Source organism: Sceloporus occidentalis, unplaced genomic scaffold, assembly GCF_023333645.1.
Source record: "Sceloporus occidentalis isolate IW3139 unplaced genomic scaffold, rSceOcc1.0.p SCAF_63, whole genome shotgun sequence".
Taxonomy (NCBI): Eukaryota; Metazoa; Chordata; class Lepidosauria; order Squamata; family Phrynosomatidae; genus Sceloporus; species Sceloporus occidentalis.
Window position 1 is genome coordinate 2,419,221 of NW_028317043.1, and position 19,317 is coordinate 2,438,537.

Sequence of the window (19,317 nt, forward strand, 5' to 3'; positions counted from 1 at the left end):
CACAAAGGGTCAATCTCCTACAAGCCAGGTCTGGTACACAAAGGGTCAATCTCATACAAGCCGGGTCTGGTACACAAAGAGTCAATCTCCTACAAGCCGAGTCTGGTGCACAAAGGGTCAATACAGGAACGAAGGGCGAGAACACACGAACTGCACAGCACAATAACTGAGCACTGAATGAGTCTCAATGCTCAGCTTTTGAATTACCCGCTCGTGAACGCCACGCCTACGTGCGTGACGTCACTCAGGCGCGTTCCCCGCCGTCCGCGGCAGGGAACGCATAAAGTTTTGTTGTGACGCGCGCGCGTCTAGTAGCTGGCGTGGAGGAGGCGCCGCGAACGGCGCGAGACCTGCCGGATTGGACGGGCGGGCGTCCCGGTAGGTGCCGAACCCCGGGACCCTTACACCCATATCCACACCTAGATTCATATACTCTGCCCCAGGACTGGTTCAAAAGAAGCAATCAAAGATGCCGTGTTTTGCGTGCACAGGCCTCCTTTGACTTTTATTAGTTTCTAATATACAAGCAGCTTTAATTTTAGCTTTGTCTTCACGGACAGCAAGTGATGTTCGCTGACATCTCCTAATTTGTCATGTACGTGGATGTGGTTCCCGGACGGTGGAATGATTTGTAACGCGTATGTATCAACGTTACAGTTTGCTGATCTCGTAAACATTAACATCTGCGCCGAAGGGTACAATGAATGGTGCTCCTAAAACGTATTGTGAAATGAGATTTAGAATGTCTTATATTTAATGCAACAAATTGACTACAAATAACTTTCAGATACTTTTTATAGTTCCTAAGCTGTAACTAAAAGTTATTGTTGGCTTATTTAAATCCCTGGGCTTATGTTTTATTTATCTGCATTATAACCACAGACAGGTTTTTGTGCTCCCACACCCTCCGGGTCCCTTGTTGGCCTAACACAAGGATGTCTAACACGATGCTGGAAGTGTAACGTAAGCCACACATGCTTTTCCGTGTCCCAGACCTACTCAAGAGCTCCAAATGATTTCATTGTTAAATAAATATGCTCAGGCCTACCAAAAAACGTACGTACATGCAAATCCATATTACTTCATCGTCAAGTGCTTCCGTACTGAATGGTTTCTTTACAACTGTAGAATAGCGTTTTTGTTAGAAATTCTTATCAAAATTAACTTTGGAGATTGACCAGCAAAGATAAAGATACTTATATGTAAAACATCTGGTCCTACAGGGAGAAATCACTTCTACTCTCCCAATCCAGCATCTCACTTACATTTATGAGATGCTGGATTGGGAGAGTAGAAGTGATTTCTCCCTGTAGGACCAGATGTTTTACATATGAGTATCTTTATCTTTGCTGGTTGAGTGGGTTACATTAAAAAGCATAAGATATCCATCAATAGGAACAGGAAGCATCTGTGGACATGACCCAAAATGCCCAAATCCCATCATCAAAGAGGTTCCTGCCAAAGGACAGAGGGAGTGCTACCCACCTATAATCTATGGTGAGATTTTAAGCACAAGTGCCTTCATATAAGAGGTATCCTGAAGTCTTGCCTTTGAGTTACTAGCGTCTTATTACAGTTACCATTCACCTCAAGTGGAAATAAAACTTGGCCTGGTGTTCAATACCAAGCACCAGCTCTCTCAGTGGACACTCCATCTGAGGGCAAATTTTATGGCCATTTCCCATCCAGCTCGCTGGACATAAAGACACCAAATTGGTCCCAATTTTGTGATTTATGAAGATGATAAATTGTAGTTTAAGAGGGCCAATTTAGCTTTTGAGGAACAGACCTCTGGTGATTGTCAAAGAACAGGCAATTTGTTTTTATAAACCGGTTATTCAGAACATTTGTTTATTCATTTGGAATGCCATTATTTTCTTTCAAAACTAAAAAAAATATGCAATTCTGCTCAGCAAAGCAAACCTTCCGTGTATAAATAATTGTACTGTTAATGTATTGTCTGGAATATAAGACTCACTTTTTGGTGGGGAAACAGTGGCGCGATGGCATTCTAGCCTGTTAGAAGGTCTAAGGTCCTTCATGTTAAAGGTCCTTCAAGATCTGTGATAAAGGATGAGTCTGTGGAAAAAAGATCTGTCTGTTCCTTTAACACCCACTTCCCATCCAGCTATAAAAGGGACTGCTCACGGGAAAAGCAGGCCAGTTTCCAGGTACTGGGTCCAACTCCATTCTACAAGACAGCTGTTCTTTTATATTACCCTTCCCTGCTTTCTGGATCAGTAATACTGAAATATCATTAACTCTGTCAACACTAAGACGCTTAAAACATTAAACACATTTCAGCAAGCAGTTGGGTTCTTTATTTTCTGCATCTGTTTCATTCTATGTTTTGTAACACAGAAGCCTGTTCTATGCTTTAGTGCACCTTTGTTTAGTCAAAGCTCACAGAACAATAAAAATGCCCGATCATTGATCAACCAAAGTATAACAAAGCAGGGAAGGTACCGAAAGTTATGGTTTCAGCCCGTGTGATTTCCAGAATGAAAACAAAAGGCTACAGAACAAAATACAGATACTGCAGATACAGTGCGTGGCTGAATAGATTTACGGATAAAAGCCATTTTCTGGATTGCATGAATGCAGTAAATGGAAACAGAAAACACCCTGACTCCTAAATCAAATCAACTTTAAAATAAACCTGCTATCCAGAATTAAACATGGACTGAAGAGTAGAATATCCTGTCCCATACAGTTAAGGGATAAGCAGTGATGTCACCTATTTGCCCTGACATCATGAACCATGCAAAGCCTGCACACACCTGTGTGGGCAAAGGGTTAAAGTTTTTCAGGATGCAAGGATGACATGTCGCACTTTGGAGGAATTCATGCATTTGGCTTATTGAAAAAATCAAAGTACATGCATAAATATGATATAGTAAATGGTGCGTATGTCTCTCTCTATCTGCACTGGGAGTGCCTGAGAGCTGTTTTCTTCCACTTTACAGATTAAGAGGGCAAGGCGGGGCTGGCACCTTTTGGCCTGGGGGCAGGTAAAGCTAAGTGGCCTTTTACCCTTCCCCAGTAACTCACACATGCACTAGCACACATAATTATCAACACATACTCTCACACTTACACAGTTACTCTTACACACACTTACACCAAAACACATTCGTGCTAACACTTTCATGCATACTTACACGTGCATATTTATGCTGACATACAAACACTTACACATACACATTCATGCACACATACTCTCTTATACACACATACATATACACACATGCTTTCATGCTAACACACATACACTCTCACTATAACATACATACAAACATACATACTACCTCCTTCCTCCTCCCTCCATCAACCCTCGCCCACAGCTTTCTTTCTGGCTGCTTGCACACTTAGTGTGCAGTCTCACTTTTACCACAGTGTCACGTAACATCACGTTAGGTTACACTCTTGTGTTCCCGCATCCACAAGTGGCCCAGTCCAGGTCAGACTGGCCCTTTGTTAAGAACTTTGGGCCACCCCACTGCCTACTGGGCCAGCCTTCCCCTGCAAGATGTGCTGCAGAGCTGACGGCCACGCTACCAAAGCTAAGACATGGCTAAGATGTGTTGATTGTTAAAAAAAAATAGCTACTTTTTATATCTTTAGTGATACATTAAGGTCTATATAAAATGTGTAATTGTACCCTTTTAAGAACCACTCGACTCACGTATTTTAGTAAAATACATATTGGACTCCATTTGCTTCTTGTATGTTCACTGCACTCTTTATTACTCCAAAGGGTAACTCGTTTAATGTTCAAAGAATATATTAAGACATGCAAATAAGAAAAGTTAATTCAAAAAGAAAACTTACTTGACTCAAAAATGGATATATAACCTTGGGTAATATGCAGGCAGCAGAATTCCTCTTTTGAAGTTGTGAGCTGGGGTTTTCAAAATCATGTTAATAAACATTTTTAAAGAATATCATTATATGAGGGTAAAAACATCTCTGGGGATCTCATTTTACTTTGAAGAACTAATTCCAACCCATATTAAAGTACATTAATAACACTCACCAGTAGGACACTAACCTATATTAATTTAGTTAACATATAAATACAACTCTCTAATTTAGTAACAAGGGGTTCAGGTTTGACGGATGTTTTAGGAATAAGGAACAGAGGCACCTACGTGTCAGAGGGCTCATCTGCCATTCTAAGATCCTCTATCCAGCTGTTCAATGTAGAGCTTCTGCTGGTCTAGATCCCTCTTTTCATTTCCAGGAACATGGGATGAATCAGGTTATATCCTTAACCCATCATTCTTTAAATCTCTATAAGCAATGGAGGCATAGATTTAGTCCTCTAGGATGGACCACCAGGGGCTAAGTAAATACCCTCAGACAACCCTCCACCATAGTGCTAGTACAGCAAGGCTGTACCTAAAAAATGTCACTATGGTATACCCTTGAGTTGGATAGAACATCGCTGAGGCTCCAAGCCGGTGTCTTCTCCAAACATGGGTACAGTCTGTGTATATCTTAGATTCCCCAATGTGGCTTTAGTTTTTGACTATGCTCAATAGAAAGAGTTTGTGTGATTTCCTCACAAATTGAAAAACTCTTTAGTGAAGTTAAATTTGTTGAGATCTGAGGTTACTGAGTCGTTTTATGACATGACTGCTTCATGCACTTAAACCTAACAGTCTCGAAAGACCCTCTTGTAGAATCTCTGTGCGAAACATTCAGGAGAGCCAATTAGCCTCAGAGTTCTGCAAGACAGCGATCTTAGTGCATGTCAAGTGCACACACTCACACCTTCACAGTCACACAACAGAACACCGCCTAGACATCATGTGTAACAACATTTGTTACATTGTTTACCCATATAAACCCTTTGCTCAGTCATTGTGTTGTGTTTATGGTGAAGACTTGGATTATCGCCGTTTCTATCTTGTGACCTTACCAGGTCCTCTGGATGTTCTTATCCTATGACACTGATCATCAGCTTGTTTATGTCTCTCCCACTGGTATTACACAGCAGAATGGATCCACTATTGTGTGTAGTAGCGCCTACACAATATTTGGGTGTCGGGAGGTTAGTAGGCGTACATGGCACATAGTAACAAACTAGAGCCAGAACACAATGTTTCCTATTACTTTATATTGGCCATTTCAGTTAAACCTCAAATAAGTAATTCCCCTCAAATTACCAAGTATACTTTTATACATAACTATGGACCTTATTAAGCGGAGCTACATCCACAATATGCTGCTATAGCAAAGGCGTCCATCTTTTGGGGTAACTATAAAGTAAGACAAATACTAAACATGGATAATAAATATACATAAGCCTCTCAATGTCAGGAGGGTGAGATCGCGGCCAGTTATTGTGCATTAATACCTCCTTAACTTTGGCTTTGAATAGATTTTCTTGTAATAAGAGATTATGGAAGCCATGTGTAGGTGGATTGGAAATGGGTTGTTGACGCTGTAAGGTTCCACAGCATAATAATTACTGTCTAAAGTACCGTGCCATGCAACAGTATGAAATTATTCATATCCAGTTCCAGAATATTGTGACAAAACTGAAAATAACGCTTTCATGTCCTGTGCAAAGTTGGGAAACCCCGAGTACTACTATTATGACAGTATTGTTGCTGTTAATGTGTGTAATTTATACACATAGCTACACATATAACTAGACAGAGGTGTTAAAAGTACGTATTTGCACATATTACATGCATGAGATCTATTTCCAGGAATCTTGTCTTTAAATGGAAGTCTTATAGAGCTGAGAAATTCTTGACCCCATCAAACCCAGAGATGGCCCACTGGACACACTCTCTCTATGTACGTATTTATATATATATATATATAAATATATATATCTATATATACTCACTTATATGCTACAATATATATGTATATACATCTGTTGTTGTGTTGGAAAAAGCAGTTTTATGAATTTGAGGCTATACCAAACCAAACTCTCAGCATTCTTACATCTACTAACAACTTAATTATATTCATCATATCATCTTAACTCTGTTATGCCATATAAAATAATAATAATAATAAAAGATAAATATATTTATGCAATAAACTTTCTTGGAAAAGTAAATCAGTTTGATTAGAAACTATACCTGTCATGTTCCAGATAAAATTATTTGCAGGCAAATTATTGATGAAAGCAGAACTTATTTTTTTAGGTGTAATTAATTAATATGGCTAAAATCAATAAAGCTATTTTCAGCTAGATCAAAATATGAAAATAAGCCCAGTGATTAATTCTTTGTTAATATGCAAAATTTGGTTTCCAAAGACCGGTTTTGAAGTTCTATTCAAGTGGGATTTCTCTTTGAGAATTTTAATGAGTACAGAAAACATAAGTTGTTTTCTGAATTGAATATCTTCCCACTCACGTTTTCATGGTGCCTGGCTTTGTTTCATGGCTTTGTGAGCTCATTTACAAATTATTCTTGGTTCTTTACAAATAGAATACTTTGAATGTGATGGATATAAGCATGTAGTTCACGATGAAGAATCAAGCAGAAATAGGTTGAATTGTAAATGAATTATGTTTGTCGCGCAGCCAACTATTGGAAATGTACTAAGATGAGACCTGCGCCATCAGGATTAAATGTGCAAGTGACATCATTGCTGGGCAGGAAGATGATGTCATGCTCATACAGTGTCCACATTAAGTGAATATTGTATGACATCACGTCCCTCAGTGGCACTGGCAAGAGAAAACCAATCTAAGCACAAAGCAACCTGGGCACCTATATATTTGAAAGGTTGCTTGGGAGTCTCCATTGCTATGGTATGTGTCCTTTACATTGAAAGCGCCGGCCACGGACTCTACGCAGCCCGGGAAAAATGACCCGTATGTAAAGTGCTTAGTAAAACAATCTTAATTTGTTATCTCTCTTAGGGCCGCATGGAATGTTAATCTGTCTTGGATTTTGCAGAAATCCTAGCCTTATATTTACACTGTATTTTATTTCCATGAAGGTATTTAGCCCTGAAAATAATCTTCACGGAACAATTTTTTAATTCTTTCTGTTGAATTTTGATGAAAGTTGTGCCTTTTGTGTTGATAACATCATCTGCACAACCATTGTATTTTTAATTTCCTTTGTTAGGATATTTTTCTAAATTAATTGTGATAAATACATTTTCCCTGTAACTAAAGTATTAGGTTTTGGAAATCTAAATAACAGAGGATGAAATATTCCAGTTCTTAGTTCTTCCTTAATTAAATCACCATCATGTGAGTAACTACTAATGATTCTCACAACCGCAGAAAACAAACAAACACATAAACTAAATGATTGCCATGGAGCTTACAGAATGTTTCATGGCACTATAGCCCAAGCGCCGCAATGTCACCCCGGAACGGGCAGATCAAAAAGCGTGTGAATGAGAATATTACGATAAAGTGTGATCATATTTAAAGATTGTTTTCCTGTTGAAATATAGTTTTTTTTGTAACCAAGGTCCTTGTCACTTCTACATAAAAGTAACTGCGCATGCGCGCACCCAGTTTCGGGGTTTGGTATGTCAGGCATTGCATGTATGGAGGTGGAGGATTCTTTTAAAATGCTATCAATTATGTTAATTCATCCCTATGGACTAAGATGTTCATAAAACAGATAAAGCAAATATATACTATTTATTTTTTTGTATGTATCTAAAATGTTGATTAATTACTTATATGTTGGAGGCTGACTATGTTTTCTGTTTCTTGTTATGATCACGGCCACAAATTCATTATGGTAGAAATATGTATTTTTTTCCTATAAGATGAGACTATATTGTAAGACTGATCTAGTGAGGCATGCGCAAGCTCACTGATGCGTGATTAACCCCACCGATCACTTTCAGCCAAACCCAAAAGAAACTAACCATTCTAAACCACATCGAAGATACTTGGTGCGTTCAACACAAACTCATAATGATCTCTCTCATCCAGACTGATGCGAACTCAGCCTGACTAGACTTTGTACTGATCACGCTCAACCACGCTGATGTATAGTCAAACACACATACCATTCTCAGCCGAACAAATGCACAGAATATTATCAGCCAAGTGACACTCACCTACACAAATCTCAGCCAAACACAAATTGTATTTCTATACAAACAGCCAATGTGCAAATAGCTTGACACATTTAGCATGTAGAGAATATGCAAAACATCATTGTGATGTCTGGGAAACGGTGGGCCTTCTTGACTCCGGGCCCTTTGCCTTGGGTTGAGTGTGAGGGGAGTCAATGTTTCTACAAATGTAAGTGGAATCTGCAGTCAGCATGGAGTGCATTAATGGAAATAAATGAAAAAATATGAATGGCAAATATAGCTGCACAATCTTGAAAGGAGAAGTTGCCCAAAAGCAGTCGGAGGCTGCAGTTACTCAGACTTGGGTTAAGGTCAGGGGCTCACTTATTGCCCAGCAAAGTATGTTGGCCCATAACGCAGACGGGGCAACGAGTTGATCCACATTGTGGTCAGGGTAGAGATAAATGTGCCTCTGCAGAAACGTCCACGCTACCCGCTGCTCTAATGGTGCTAGCAGATGTTTTCCAAACACAGTGGTCCATGCCAGCAGGTCCCTGCCCAGGATCAGCTCCATCTCCTCCGAGAGGCACATATCCTACTATAGAGGGCAGTAGTGAGAAGCATAGACACGCGTGGCAGAAGAATAAACCCTTCCACCAGCCCTGGGAGCAGCACTTCTCTGGAAGACATATTTTAATTTACTTACATAAAAACAGTATAGGGAGCAACTAGAAAAAGAGCTTTCACTTATCACGTATTTCTGCAGTAGCGGATTAGTGTAGATAAGATTCTTTATCCCGTCAGCGAGATAAATATTTGATACAAATGTTCACACCTTATATTTTTATATTTGTTTTTTTGTGTGTTTTAATAATGTTAAAGACAGATTTATGACATGTACATTAATATGAACTCATACAAAGTACACACATAATAATGAAGAAAACAATCAAACCTTTAATCCTTTTTCCCTTGTTGCAGTAATGTTGCTTATGTACCGAAATACTGTTCACTCGTCTCTGGTTTATCTACACAAAATATGTTAAAAGCTGTAGACAGACTTCGAGAGAACACAAAACAATAGCCCTAAGCCATCAGAACGTGTCCTTCAACAGCGTTCCACGCCTTCATTTGTAATTTTACAAAAATGAAATGGAAAATATTTCACCGCTGCTTAAAGCCAAAGAGATATTGAGTTGTTTCGAATACATATATTGAAGCAGAGTAATTATTTTTCAATGTTCAATCGTTGTAAATGCAAAAATAGCACAATAAAAAACACTCATGAACACCAGATGTTCAGTCCTCATTACACCAGGAAAGGTTGGCCCGGAGTCTCTGGGTGACGCTCTGCTTCCCTGGGTCTCTAAGTCAGTTTCCTCTTTCTCCGGGGCAGAAGAGAAGTGTTTGGCGATGCCCACTCCCAGGACAATGGGCCAGTCCACACCTTCACACGCAGGGCCGGCCCAAGACATAATGCCGCCAGGGGGGAATTTTTGAAATGCCGCCCTCCCCCGCTCATTGTCTACCCTTCCTCTCCCTACCTTCTCATTATCTACCCCCCCTCCCTATTATCTAGGCGCTTGGGGGCGGCAAAGTGCTGCCTCTTCAATTGCCCCACTCTGCTCCATGGTAGGGCCGTTCACACGCAAGTAGCCCTGCTCCTCATAAACCCATCCTCACAAAAGGGAGCGTTCCAGGTAGCCTACCATGGGACGTTCCTAGGTACGGTCACCATACTTCTGACACGTGCTGTTACTGGTAATCTTGAAGAGGGCTTCATTTAACTACAGTAGCAACAAACTGACAAAGCCACTTCTATAAGGAGAGACAAAACAGACTTTATTTCCAGAAGCTTTCCATCAACAAATGACTGTTGTGCAAGTGCATGGCCTTGGTTAATATCCTCCTATTACCAATTATTCTTTTATCTGGGATTTTTTCCTCCACTGCCTACTCATGGCACAGGACATTGATAGAATTCAGAACAGATTTCTATGCATTCACACAATATACGATGTACCCTGCACGGCTTCAACAACTAAATCAATTTATCGAACCTAATCGCAGTGTGCATTTATTGTTTTTTCATCAAATTGTTTTGCAGATGTTTGGGTTGAAACTGGGTTGGATCAAGGTAAACTGAGATTAATGGCAAAACGTGGTAAACATGCGATGGCCAATCAATTCCCTGTCCTTGAGTTATCTCGCTTCCATTCTGCCAGGATCGGCTCTTTAAAGAAATGATCAACATAATAATAGGGGGGTAGTAATTTGACGGGGGTAGATCCTGAGAACATTAAGTCCTATGGTAAACACATGTGGCGGGTTTCATATACATTGACATTACGTATTTTATTGCGTAAATATCAAGTCTAAGTATTATCCAGAATTGTAAAAAAGTAGGATTTCTTCTTTAAGGAAATGGTGCTGGTCAGATAAGTGTTAAGTGTTAAGAAGAGACTGAGGGGAAGATAATGTCATTAGGTTCCAGAGACAAGAGATAATTCTTTCTCCAAGGCTTAAGAAAAGCTATTTAAGAATAAGTTGCTGTCACTCTGCCCATGGGTTACTACAAGAAATGTTTGATTAATATATTGAAAGGCAAAAACCAGAGGGATGCGTTAACCAGAATACAAGTGGGTAACAGAACCCCTAGCAGCTCTTCACACATACCCATTACACATCCATCCTCACACACACACACACACACGGAATTACACATCCATGCTCAAACACACACACACGCAATTACACATCCATCCTCACACACACACACACATGGAATTACACATCCATGCTCATACACACACAATTACACATCCATCCTCACACACACACACACGGAATTACACATCCATGCTCAAACACACACACACGCAATTACACATCCATACTCACACACACACAATTGGACATCCATGCTCACACACACCCATTACACATCCATGCTAACAATCATACATACATACATACAAACAACCTCCCGCCCCCCGCTTACCTCTCACCGCTCTTGCGGCTTGCTGTCTGGCTGCCCCCTCGGTTTCTTGGCTGGGCCACGTGACGTAACGTGACCTGAATACGATTCTTTCTCCCCGTGCTGGCTCAAAATAGTTTAGAAAGGGTCCTTCTGACCTGGAATGGTGCAGTCCAGGTCAGAAGGGCCCTTTCTAAACTATTTTGAATCTATACGAGGAGACAGGAACAGGGGGCCGCAGGGATCTGTAGTTACACCAGTGATTATAGCTCACTATTCCCATATTTTAGGCTCATTTAAGACTTATTAAATGTTTTGAGCCCGCATTACTTAAAGGGGAAGTCCTATGGAAAACAAAATTTCAGTGCTGTATTTACAAAAATCATGGTTTTATTTCATTTTGTTTTAATAAATTTCCTTTATCTGCAGACCAGGTGGTTGCCATTGTTGTCAGTCATGTGATATGGACGGCACTCCCTATTTAAATACCACACTTACCCCATTCTTTATGGCAATCATGTTTGCGCAATAAGATAATTTCCTCCCCAGACATTCACTAATCAGGGTGGGTAATTAAGATGAAGTCTTTTACTTGCTTACCACAGGGCAGTGTGATAAGGAATCAGTGTGTTCAGTAAATTATGCCAAGATAGCAGAGCTAGAACGCATAGAAATGGCTAATATGCAGCTGTCCTAAAATTATACAAATATACAGTTATAACAGAACTATACTTTTGAAAATGTATTTTAAATCTAATACTCGTATTACAAATGGTGGGAGTCCCTTTCAACTGTGCTGAAAAATCCTAGATTTCTAATGCATTAAATTTCTTGTTATTTTAATTTATTTACATTGACATTTTTAGGTTTTTGTTTTGGGGCGATTTCATGCATTTGGAGAGGAAAAAAAAGGACAGCATTTTTCTCCACTTTCACCCAAGCTGTGACATGTTTGTGCGCAGCTGTACAGTAGTAATGCTGTCACGGTGGATTTGGTGGATTGCCAATGAACACTCTGAACATGTATGTGCAGAAGAAAGGAAGTAAAGATGTTTGAGTTAAAGTCACATACAATAATAATAAAAAAAATAAAAAATACGGTAATACAATAGGCAAAAAAATGACTAAAGGCTAATGGTTAGAGCTAGAAGAGATATTCAAAATTGCTTTTGCACAAGTTGCCAGGTAAAGCAAGCGTGTTGTGACATCATAAGCAGCAAGCAGCCATATGATGTATGTGTTGCAATACGTGTGACGTATACATTGGCGGAAGCTCCGACTAGAAACAAGCTTTTAAGCAAATTTCCCCCGGGAAATGTAAATTTCCTCTGGGAAACTGCATAAATTGTTTAATAACCATATGTAACAGCATGAAGGATATGCAGTGCTCTGAGCAGTACAGTTACATCAATAATGACACTCTGGGGTGAGGTTAAGTACAAGGCAACATATAACAATATGCCTCAAAAGGAGAACTAAGCAGTCTCAAAGGCTTACAATCTAATGCTATTCAGTTAGCCAATAATTTTACCAAATTTGCTAATTTTCTTTCCATGGTTCACATGGTACCATTCCATGTCTCCATCTACAGAAGGTATACTTATTTTGTGGTAACAGTTCCAGAACAGATGTCTAGAGGCTGGTCAGCTCTTGACATCTGTTCTGTGAGAAATATTGGGTCAGGAAGACTTTATGAGACCTGGCAGGAATGAGTGACTGTCCCCTGTGTCTTAAAGTATTGTTTGGAGTTGTAAAGTACGGTAACCAGATGGCTTCTTCACCCAGGAATACTTATGAAAAATGTATCATGAAGGGCAACAAGGATTTCAATGTATCCTGGGAGCATGCATTTTCTTTAAAGTTCTCCATTTATGGTGCCATTGGGTCACCATATCTTGAAGGGATAGTAATTCCTGATCGTTCTTAGGATCACTCAAGATCATTGGCATTGCCTGGCACCATACACACACAAACTTATAGAAAACCTCTGAAGAAACGTGGAAGCTACAGGGTCTTCAGTCAAAGTCTTATGGAGAACTTTTATGGCCAACATTGGCCTCCGAACTGTCAGATCTTGTAGATTTTTTTAACCGTTGCCTTTCAAATTATCAGCAAACCTAGATAAAAGCGAACATTCCATTATTGCTGATGATCTAATGTACCCTGGAAACTTGCAGTAAGTCTTATGGTAATTCTCTAAAATAGTCGATATTGTGACTTTAGAATGACCAGCAAAGTCCGACCAACAGCAGCTTATTAAGTCCCATTTCACAAAGCGGAAAACTCGAGGGCATAATTCTCAATTAAAATGTTACTAAACAGGATTAGTTGTGGAACATTAGATACAATATGGTTGCAATCAAAACATTTACTGTCATGAAAAAATATAAGTTTTCCACATCGGTTGCTACACCCAGTCATTACAGGAAGGAAATCATGGAAATGGCGTATTACAGATTAATACCAAGGAAAATAAATAGAATAGGAAAGGGTAAATATCGTGGTTTTATTACTGATACGTCTAACCGCAGTGATTTATACAGTAATGTAGGTTACATTGACATTTGCCCCAATAAACTCCCTTTATCTGCAGACCTGGCGGCCGCCATTGTTGTCAGTCATGTGATATTTTGGGTGACTTTACTGATCAAAAACCACATTGAGCTGATTATTTATGGTAATGCTAATGGAGTCCATTACTCTTTAGGCTTTCATTAGTCTGAGAGTCGGACTGGGTGATAAAGACTGAGTAATTCTATTGTTCAGCACAAGTCAAGGTGTTTGTCTAGTAGATTGGGGTCAGCTGCCTGAAAACATTATATTCTACAAGAACTAGAAATATTTTAAGAGATACTTTTGAAAACGTATTTTTATCTGATAAGGATAATAAAAAGGGGGGGGAGATCCCCTTTAAAGATGACCAATGTGTAATGGATTATAAATGTCAGTATGAGATGATCTGGTATGAAGTAAGTCCTAATATTATTTTTCCATTGGCATAGATCATGGTGACATCAGCATGCGCTGACATTAGTTCTGTCTGGAGGAAAGTTCCTTGATCTAAAATCAAGAACATCAATTTCCAGAACGCGCTAGAAGTTCTCTTAAAGTGGACTCATCCCTTCACCACCTTCATCACTTGTTTCTGTAAGTCCAACTTGTTATGTGATGCATTACTTGGTATTCCAGCGCTAAGGAATGGGATGGTGCTATATAAATTAATAACCTATAAATGCAGCGCTCTTTTTTCACAGCTTATCTGGTCTGAATTCTTATCTTGCATATTTAATACATTGGAGATCTGGGCACTCTGGGCACATCTGAGTAACCATACACTCCCTCTAACACACGCACACTTACACTCCCTCTAACACACGCACACTTACACTCCATCCCTCCCCCTCCTCCGCTTGTACAGTTGCTTTTACTGTTGCGTCACGTAAAGTCTATTACCTTTCCCACATGCTCCCCCTCTTCTTATATTACCAATATATTCTGCAGCATTGTACTTAGTGGGCTACATATACTGACATATTGTGGCCTAGGCTAACTAGTACTAGGGTGACCGGTCCCGGGGGGCGATTGCCCCTCTGCTGTGCTGCTTCTCAATGAGTTACAAGGGAGATCTCGAATCTCTTCAAACAGCCAATTTACAATAAGGAGAGCCGTGTTGAGTCGGCACACCCTCCATAGGAGGACGAGGAGCAACCAATAGACTGCTGCACATATACATTGCATACTGCTATCTCGCATATAGAAAGTCCTTTCCCGCAGCTCATGGGAGGAAGAAACTTTTTACTTCACATCCCAAATACTGCAGGGTAACACGTGCCGGTCAGCTGTATGTAAAACGTATATGTGCTCTGGACTGATGGGATCTTCAAAGCTCCACACGAGTACATAAAATAAATGAATAAGGTACATTAACTAAAGCCATCCGAATAGGTGACTTTATATGCTGAAGCCTGTATATAACTATAACTATATAACTATATATATATATATTAAGCATGACACGTGCCACTTACTCATCAGTAATTTCAAGGAAAGAACATTTTTGGTATTTAGTTCCTGCCTTTTGAACCGATGCCGTTACAGAAGCAATTGGCCCGACCTTGCAGGCTATTTACTAGATTGTACGTATACCTTTACAGCACAGAGATTACTCTACGAGTCATAAATATACAAGAATCCAGTGTGTGTGTCGTGTACACGGTTTCAACGTGAAAACGAGCGTTGCCTGGGAGATTTTTTTAGTAATTCTTGCATGGCCTAAATGACTCACCGACGTATATCCAAGGTAACCAACCTCAGCAACGCTCTTCATGTAGTTTACTAAATGTATACCCGTGGGGCTTATTCACTAAGCAAAACACTAGCCAGCACATTAGGGGGCCTAAATTAGTAGCTGTACCGTGAAGCAACTCATCCGCCTGTATATATTTTTATTTTTAGACGTCCGTAGTGCTTTACAAGTAACAAAAGGGAAGGTACAATAACAGCAGTCATATAGCAGGTACCATGGTTTACAGATATTTTGATCAGGGTGCGATAGGAAAGTCCCTGCCCCTCAGAGCTTACAGTCTACGCAGATAAACCAGGCGTAAAACTGATAAATCTGTTATCGCGTTTCAAGCAGGACTCGGCAAACTCAGTGGCTACTCTTTATAACGTTCTGCCAAAATAAACGTAAATGTAAGACGTCTTCTCTTTATATAGCTTACGTTTGCTCCATGCATTGTGCTAGACAGCGTATGGATCAAACAGTATTTAGAGTTTTGTAATTAGATTCGATTTGTGTTTGTATGTGTTATTCAGAATTACCATTAGTTCTGTTCCACAAAACCCCTTTATCATGTGTTTGTTATCCAGACTTGTGTGTCATCCCGTGACTGGCGTGTCATGCCGTGACTGGCGTGTCATGTCGTGACTGGCAGTAAGGTTCCTTGGAAGACTTTCTGTGGAAGGCATACTTTACTCAGAGGAGGGACTATGCTCATGTAGCCCCTACAGGAAGTGGGAAGTGGGCAACGTTGGTCAAGGACCTCCCGTTAGATCAGGTTCCCATTCTGAGCTTCACACATTGAGGTTTATTCATTAAAGTCGGAGTTCAGTTTCTAATGTTCATCACACATTACGGTTGGGCCAACCAAGCCAAATTTCTCCAGCACTAATGGTTTGGCTGGCCCTGTATAATGCATATCTTAATGCCGTGTTCCCTATAACCCCACCTGCTAACGTCTCCTTTACCGAATAATGCCCTGTATGGGGCTGATTATAACTCTGAGGCCGGAATACCAATGATGCTCATGCAGTAATACACCCCTTCCTATAAAGGTGAATCCGGGACAGGATTTACACCCAGTCGAGCCCCGAGTCCCGGCTCCACCATCACAAAAAGTCCATCAGCACGGGCAGAAATCGAACTACTGGAACTTTCATTCTTGCCAGTAGTGATGTCACCAATCCGTGACGCAGGAGATGCTGATAGGACGGAAGCTGCCAGGGACACACGCGTCACAGGCCGCGGTCTCCGCCCACTCCCGGAGTGGCAGGGAGGCGGGCTCTCCGGAGCTGTACACAGGCGGCTCCGTTTCCACTTCCTCATAGTGGTCGCTGTGGCTGACGGCCGCTCTGACCGCGCTGTCTGCTCGCCCGCTGCCCGGTGGAGGAAGTGGGAGAACTCGGTGAGTGACAGACCAGGAGTCTCTTTGTACGGGTGGGGTGGGGTTAATTAACTCCCTGGTGGCCGTGGCCGCACTTGTCTAAAAGTTCCGGGTGACGAGGGTTAACCCTGTGGGTGCCTGCAAGGTGTGTGATACCAGGTTTTATCAGCCCTTTTAATGTAAGGGTTTTTTTTGTTGTTGTTTTTTTTTTAACCCTTTCGGGGAGGAGGGTTAGTTCTGTGTCTGCGTGGTGTGGGGCATTTTACAGTCTGAAGGGGGGTGTCCTGCTTTCATACACACGTTTATTGTGCATCTCTGCAGTCTGAAGCTGTTTCATCCCCTCCTTTGGCCCCTAGTTGCTACCTCTGTCACATTCCAAGGGGTAAATAGTTTTTTCCCTAACAAACTGGGAAGTACACCCCCCCCACACACACACACAAAAATGCAAGCACTAATGCTCTGCCCACCCCTTCTGACACACAAAGGGTTAACATGGTGAGAGTGGGGGGTATGTTGTCAATAGTCAAGCTGTCACCCTCTTCCTGTGTGTCCCACATTGTGGGCAGAGTCACTGTGCTCCTACCCCCTCCCCTCTGCCCCCACCCTCCATCTGCCTCCTCCTTCACACTGCAGTTGTGGGAAGGATTGGGCTGCTGCTTCCTCTCTCCTGTAAGGTCCAGGATCTTGGTTCCTGTCTGCATGTCCCTGGGTGACCCCTCTGCACCTTCAGACTGTCCCCTGAAGCGAGGAGACCTGGCAGGTAGTGCTCGCCGTGGGTATGAGGGTCTCTCTTTGGGACTGGGGGTTAGATATTCCCAGGGTCAGGGTCCCACCAAACCCGCATTCTTTGTCTCGCTATCTAATGGATAAGCAGATGTGAAACCCCCGGGGCACGCGACAATAAAGCACGTCCCTGCTTCTTTAGCTCTCCCCAGAAAGACTTCTTTCTCTGTCAATCATTAATACAGAGAGAATACCTCTTATGTTGGTCTTTTCTTTTTTCTGTCCCAAAGCAGTTGATAAAGTTATAGGTCCGTCTTTTAACTTGCCTAATTAATTACGATCGTGGGGATCTGATGCTGAACTCTGCTTCTGCAATGAGGGCTTGTTTTTGAGGGCAGTTGATAAATGGAACGGCCTCCCAGCCGACGTGGTAGAGGCTAACACAGTAAAGGAGTTTAAAACAAGCATGGCATAGGCGTACGGCTCCACATCAGGAAGAAGTAGCAGACTAGATGGGCTAAATGGTTCTGCTGGTGCCAAATCCTATAATTGGGCAACCTGAGGCCTGCTAGGTGATGATGGAAGTTACAAACCCACAACTGCTGGAGGCGGACAGGTTTCCAAACCCCCTATAAAGACAGCAACAATAGATCTCTATTTAATAGGTGCGGAGATACTTATATATTAGGTGATACTCTAAGAGTATAGGGCCACAAGTGACAAAGCAATATTTTCTAGAGATGGTGGTGGGTATATGGAATAGTCAGTTTGATCAGGGCCCGTCTCACCTTCTGTTTCTGTAAGTTCAAATTGGGGTTCTGTCCGGTTTGCCTGTTGTACGGTGCTGTGGAATATGATGGCGCTATATCAATTAATAATAATTTTGTGTACACAGCTACCTGGAACATAAAAAAAAGCCAATCGTAGAAAAAGACGTTAGAAACGGATGAGCCAAAATACGTATCTGCTGTTAAATCCTCGCTCTCTGGTTAATATATCTCTGTGTCTAAGCATCTTTGTTGTTTAGCTATAGATTGTAAGCTTGTGAGCCGAGTCCTTTTTACCTAATGTATCGGTTTGTCTTGGCCTGTCAATTCTTATCTTATCAGACCCCTGGAGTATATGTATGTTAAAAAGCGCTGCGGAAATTGGTGGCGCTATATAAATAAAAGGCAATAATTAAAAAAAATAAAAATAAAAAATAACTTGCTTTAATAGCCGTAGAATTGGTTAGTTACATTTTGTAACTTTTTTGAGGGCCTTGATTGAAACATTGTAGTTCTTCACTTCTATATAAAACGCCGTTCTTTTGTGTAAAACTGTCCGGTGTTAGTATGTAAGCGTGTATTCAGCTGCCCGTCCCTTCAATGGCTATTAATTAGTCGATAATCTTCGTGGGTCGAAGGAGCCGTATCTGCGATACACGGTAAGTAGGATAAAGGGATTTTCTTTGCTCTGTTCTTCGGTAAGGAGGAGATATTTGTTGCCATGTGATGTAGGGGTTAAGGTAGATTTAAAAATCAATTCTCCTGTAAGAAGAGTTTAAACGGAACTGTCGGGGTCTCTGATATTTCTTGACATGTATGTGTTCTATAGGATGGGGGGGGGAGGGGATTCTAACGCAAGGTGCTTATAATCTATAATGGAAGCCAATGCGCCGTGCGGAGAGCTGATCAGCAGCATGTGGTGAGAAGGAGGTGCAGTCATTCCTGTTTGCTTCAGTTGGTTTCCAGTATGTTAACCTTTTGAATGCCAGGGGCATATGCATTACATTTGAAACGTTGATCTCGGTGGCAAGCGCCGGGGGACAAAAATTCCCTTACATTCTAGGGACTTAAAAGTTACATAAGGGATGCGGCTCGTCTGAACCACATCTGCAACGAATTTGTGCTTTTGCCGTAATGAAAACATCTGTCCGGAGCTCTGGAC